Source organism: Musa acuminata, unplaced genomic scaffold (assembly GCF_036884655.1).
Source record: "Musa acuminata AAA Group cultivar baxijiao unplaced genomic scaffold, Cavendish_Baxijiao_AAA HiC_scaffold_1102, whole genome shotgun sequence".
NCBI lineage: Eukaryota > Viridiplantae > Streptophyta > Magnoliopsida > Zingiberales > Musaceae > Musa > Musa acuminata.
In genome coordinates, this window is record NW_027021315.1 from 83,593 (window position 1) to 89,592 (window position 6,000).

Here is a 6,000-nt window from a genome sequence, read left to right on the forward strand (position 1 = left end):
GCCGATTCGAAAAATACTTAACTAAGAAACACGTTCGTAAATGAGCAGAAGGCAGTAAGCTACTGAGGAGGTTTGCAGTAAAGATAAGATGCTCAAAGTAAATGCAAACCGAGATTTAGAGTGGTTCGGTCAATCTTGACCTACATCCACTTTTAGCTTCCTCCTCCGATGAGGTCACCGACATCCACTAGAGGCCTTCCTTCAATAGGCGAAGGCCAACCACCCTTTTACAGTTTCACTCCTTTTGACGGGTTTAGGAGACAACCCTTACAGAATTTTCTCTCCTCTCTTGAAAGATCAAAACTTGGAAGAAAAGAGGGAGGAGAACTTCTAGCCTTTACAACACTTTTGAGCTCTAAAATCACAGAGTAAGATCAAACTTTCGGTGCTTTTGGTTATCCTTTTATGCAGGAAAGGGTGGGGTTTATATAGGCCCCAAACTGGTTTGAATTTGGAGCTCAAAAGTATCTTTTCCCGGATTTCCGGGGTCCTGGCGGTACTACCTCCTGACTGGGGCGGTACAACCGCCCAGTCTTTCTCGGAGACTGAGCCCAGGCGGTGCCACCGCCTGACTAGGGCGGTTGCACTGGCTAGTCTCGCTCGGAGACTGAGCCCAGGCGGTGCCACCGCTTGACCTGGGCGGTTGCACCGCCCAGCTTTCCTGGGAGACCATCTCTTGCGCGATGCCACCGCCGACCCTGACGGTGCCACCGCCTGGCAAAAATTTTGGTCCGAATGGGTTGATCCATTCGGCCTAATTTGGCTCTATTAAGGGCCCAATTGCCCCCATATTAAGTTAATAGGATCACATCCTATTCCTAACTTAATCTACATGATAAATACGATATTTCTTAAGATATTTACTGCAACTTGCTCCGGTGCATCAATCGCTTCTTCCGGCGAGCTTCCAGCGAACTTTCGACGAACATCCGATGAACCTTCGGCGATGCTCCAGCGGACTTCCGACAAACTCCTGGACTTGCGACGATCCACTTAGCGAGTTCCAACGAGCTTCTTTGGTAAGCTCCTGGACTTCTCGGATTTGTTCCCGTAGAACCTTCGACGACCGTTTGGACTTCCGTCGAACTCTCGAACCCACAACGTGATCATAATCTTGACTCTGGTGCAACTCCTGCTGCATGTCTTGCTTCCATCGTATTTAATCCTACACATGTAAAACCAAACTTCGATCGAGACAATTAATCCTAAGCAATTAACCAAGTTGTCTGGCATGTCATTGGTCCCTCGACGCTTCATCCGATTCTTCGACGCATCGTCCTCTCTTGCGGCCTATTGCCCAATCGGCCAGTTGACTCCACAACTCCTATATCCTTGGCGCAATACCCACTCTTCTTGGCCTAATGCCCGAGTCCACGGCCCGAAGCCTTCTGTCGATACGTCGACTGATCCACCGGTCAGACGTCCAATCTTCTGATAGGTTCCTCCGGCACAACATGATTTTTCCTGCTTTAATTATCTCATCCTGATCGAAGCATCCTACGTCACTCAAAATGCAGATTAAATCATAAACATATATCAAGTGGTTTCATCATCAAAATACGAGATTCAACAGAGATTACCTTAGTAGTTCTCCTTTCTAGTGATCTTTAAAAGAATGTCAGAGATTGATCCTTGATCTAGTGGGAAGTGGGGATTTTTGGGTTGCTAGAGGGAGAGCAATGGGTTTGGAGCTGTTTAGAGGAGTGCAGGATGAGTTGGGGTTAGTTCTACCGCCAGCCATAACTTGGGGTTTATAAGGGGCAGGTTGCGGGCAATGGCACCACTAGTTGGGCGGTGCTACTGCCTGCCACCCGTGATAACTAGCGGTGCCACCGCCTACAAGTAGTGAGCACTGCTCACATAGTTGTGTGGGGGAAGAGAGGTGACATCAACCTTATCATGCAATGAGCACTGCTTGCATGTAATCACACAACCTTATCATGTAAAAATCGCATCATAAGAAAAGAAAATTCATATTGAAGACTCTACATTCATGATTCATCATATAAAATGCACACCATACTCAAACGTTATATTGAACTCGTATTATAAAATGCCTACCATAAGTTCATGATTCATCATTTGTACGCAAACATTGTAAAAACTCGTATGGAAAAATGCATATGGCTCATTGCGCACACTATAAGATCATGATTCAAGTGAGTGATCAAGAAAGTCCGAAAACGAAAATTTAACAAATTCATGATCTTGTTATATAGATTTCGATCCAAAAAAAAAATTGGGAGGGAATGTATCCTAGAAATTTAGAACTTCAGAAGAAGTTAGAAAGAGAACTTGTGCATAAGAATTTTTAGGTTTGAGAGATCAAGATCAAGTTTTTATCACACAAGATTTCAAATAATTATTGCATCATGATCTTATAAGTATCATTTAGTAACTAACAGTTTTAATTCTTATGATCCCCTTTTTATTATTTTGGCTAGAGAGCTTTATGAGTTATTTTGGATCTTTGGTCATAAGTCTTGAGCATCCAAAATCAAAATATCATCTCTTGCTCCTAGCTTGTGATGGTACATTTTTCTTAAAAAAAGAGATGATTTTTAGGTACTCATTTGACCTTGGGTGCTTCAAAAATTGATCTACATAGTTTATCATGTTGCATTAAGTCATTTGAGGTTCTTTTAGGAACCCATATTAATTTATGTGGACTACATTCCTTAAATGAACAATGATAAGCTACATGCCCAAATTTGTAACAAAAGTTGCATTTGTTTCGTGATGAAACATGTAAAGTAGGGCCTTTAACAAAGGTAATTGGATTTTTGTGAGAGCTACTCACAAATCCAATTCCGCCTTTTCTATAAATGTGACCCTTGTTGGCATGGATCATGTTCAAGGACTTGCTACCAACCTCAAATTTTTTTAAGGTTTCTTTTAGTAGCAAGTTTTCATTTTGAAGTATTTCTAGTTCATCACAATTTGTACATGGAGCTAAACTATCAGTGTGCTCAAATTTTAATCTATCGAAATCACTAACAAGAGAAGCATGCTCTTTTTTTAATAATTTATATTTTCTACTAATTAATTTGTATTCATCAAATAGATCATTAAAAGCATTTAATAGTTCATCAAAGGATAAATTTGCATCAAATGAACTTGTTACCTCATTTCCAATGGCCATTAGTGCATAGTGAGCTACTTGTTTGGTGATGATAGGCTCCTCTTCTTCGGATGCACTTGAGTTGTCCCATTAGCTTTGAGAGCCTTCTTTTTTGGTTGTCTCATCTTTACTTGGGGACATTCACTCTTGAAGTGTCTCGGCTTCTTGCATTTATAACATATCACTTGTCCTTTCTTAGGTTCAAATTTATTTTTAATATCATTTTTAAATTTATTTTATTTTATGAATCTTTTGAACTTTTTTGTTAAGAGTGCCAAGTCATCATCAAAGTCCTCATCACTTAAGTTTTTTTTCAAGTGGTCTTCTTATGTTCTTAGTGCTATGTCCTTCCTGTTCTTTGGAAGGGTGTCCTCAAGCTCTTCATGAGTTTTACATGTCATTTCATAAGTTATTAGTGACCCAATTAGTTCTTCAAGAGTAAAATTATTTAGATCTTTGGCCTCTTGAATGACTGTTACTTTAGGATCCCAACTTTTTGGAAGGGATCTTAAAATCTTATTAACCAGTTCAAAATCCAAGAAACCTTTACCAAGTCTTTTTAGACCATTGATGATATTCGTAAATCGGGTGTACATGTCTCCAATAGTCTCACTCGGTTTCATTCGAAACAACTCATAAGAATGCACTAAAGATTAATTTTTGACTCCTTCACTCTACTAGTGCCTTCATGAGTCACTTCGAGTGTGTGCTAAATATCAAAAGTCGTTTCACAAATCGATACTTGATTAAACTCGTTTTTATCTAATACACAAAATAAGGCATTCATAGCCTTTACGTTTAAAGCGAAAGTCTTCTCCAATTCATTCCAATCGTTCATTGGAAGAGAAGACTTTTAAAAGCCATTTTCTATAATATTTTATAATTCGAAATCCATTAAAATTAGGAAGATCCTCATTATAGTCTTCCAATATGTGCAATCCGTCCCATTGAATATGGGCGGACGTATAATTGAATGGCCCTTTAGGTTGTCGACAAATGCCATTTCTCTTGGGTTTTAAACCAAACGATAGTAAATTTTGCTCTGATACCAATTGTTAGGATCAAGAGCGGCACTAAGAGGGGGGGTGAATTAGAGCAGCGAAAAACTTTTAAGATTTCAGAAAAATATTTGTTTTGATTAAAACTGATTCGGTCGAAAATGGTTTCTATTCAATCCGTTCTGGAGAGATTATGAACTTGAAAGCTTTTGTAAAAGTACAAGAGAGGATTAAGGAGATTTACAGTAATGTAAATTGCTCAAATGAAAAGCAAACTAGGATTTAGAGTGGTTCGGTCAACGTGACCTACATCCACTTTCGGATTCCTCCAACAACGATGTCTCCGGTGTCTACTAAAGGCCTTCCTTTGATAGGTAAAGACCAACCACCTCTTTTACAGTGCTTTCTCCTTTTCACGAGTTTAGGAGAGAACCCTTACAAATCTCACACCTCTCTTGAATGATCTCAAAACTTAGAAAGGGAGGAGGAGAACTCTAGCACTTGTTTACAACACTTTTACACCCTAACAACTCAAGATTATCTCAATGCTTTCATGTACTTTCATGCAGAAAAGGATAGGGTTTTTATAGGCCCCAATGGCTTTAAAAATGGAGCAAAAAAGAGTCTAATCTCGGATTTTTGGGGTCCTGGCAGTACCACCGCCATTACTGGGCGGTACCACCGCCTGACACCTGATACTGAGTAGTACCATCACCTAGTCTGGACGATACCATCGCCTGACAGAGCTCAGAGACCGAGCTTTGGCGGTACCACCGCTTAACAAGGGCGGTACCACCGTTGGCAGCAATAATTACCGGCGGTACCACCGCCCAGTCTGGGAGGTACCACCCCCAGATTTCCTGGGCACTGCTTTCCAGGCGGTGCTACCATCGACCAAGAATTCAGGGGCTGAATTGGGTGCTCAATTCAGCCCAATTCAGCCCTGTTAAGGGCCCGATTAGCCCCTAATTAAGTTAGTGGGATTACCTCCCAATCTTAACTTAATTTAAGCTCTAACTACGATAATTAAGACATGTTTACTACACTTCTTATTTCAGTGTGTCAATTTCTCTTCCGGCGAGCTTCCGGCGTACTTCCGGCGAACATTCGACGAACTCTCAGCAATACACCGGTGGACTCCCGCAAGTTCTGACGAGCTTCTTTGGCAAGCTCCTGGACTTCTCAGTTGGTTTTGGTAGAACTTCCGACGAACGTCCGGACTTCTGACGAACTCTCGAACTCCCAATGAGATCTCGATCTTGACTCTAGCACAACACCTGCTTTATGTCTTATTGCTATCGTAGTTAATCCTACACACTTTTCTCAACATATAGATTAGATCAATCAACTTACAATTGACTTCATCATAAAAATCTAAGATTCAACAAAAGGAACCTTAAATGACTCAATATAAAATGATAAGTTAGGTAGATCTATTTATGAGGAACCCAAGGTAAAATGGGTACCTAAAAGAAAACCCAATTTCTTATAGATATGCCTACAATAATATGATAGGAGCAAGAAATGATACCTTGATAGTGGATGCTCAAGGCACATGACCAGAGATCCAATATACTTTTCTAAGCTCACTAGCTAAGACGAAAGATTTGTCACCTTCGGAGACAACAACAAAGGAAATATTATTGGAAAAGGAAATATAGGTAATAAATCAAACCTTTTGATTGAAATTTTTTTATTAGTGGATGGTTTAAAACATAACTTGCTAAGCATTAATCATTATGTGATAAATATTATAACATTAAGTTTGAATCTAATGCTTGCATTATAGAAATACCATACATGAATAAATCTTTGATTGCTTTAAGGACCAACAATGTCTATACCATTTATCTTAATGAGTTTTATAATGAAACTTGCTTT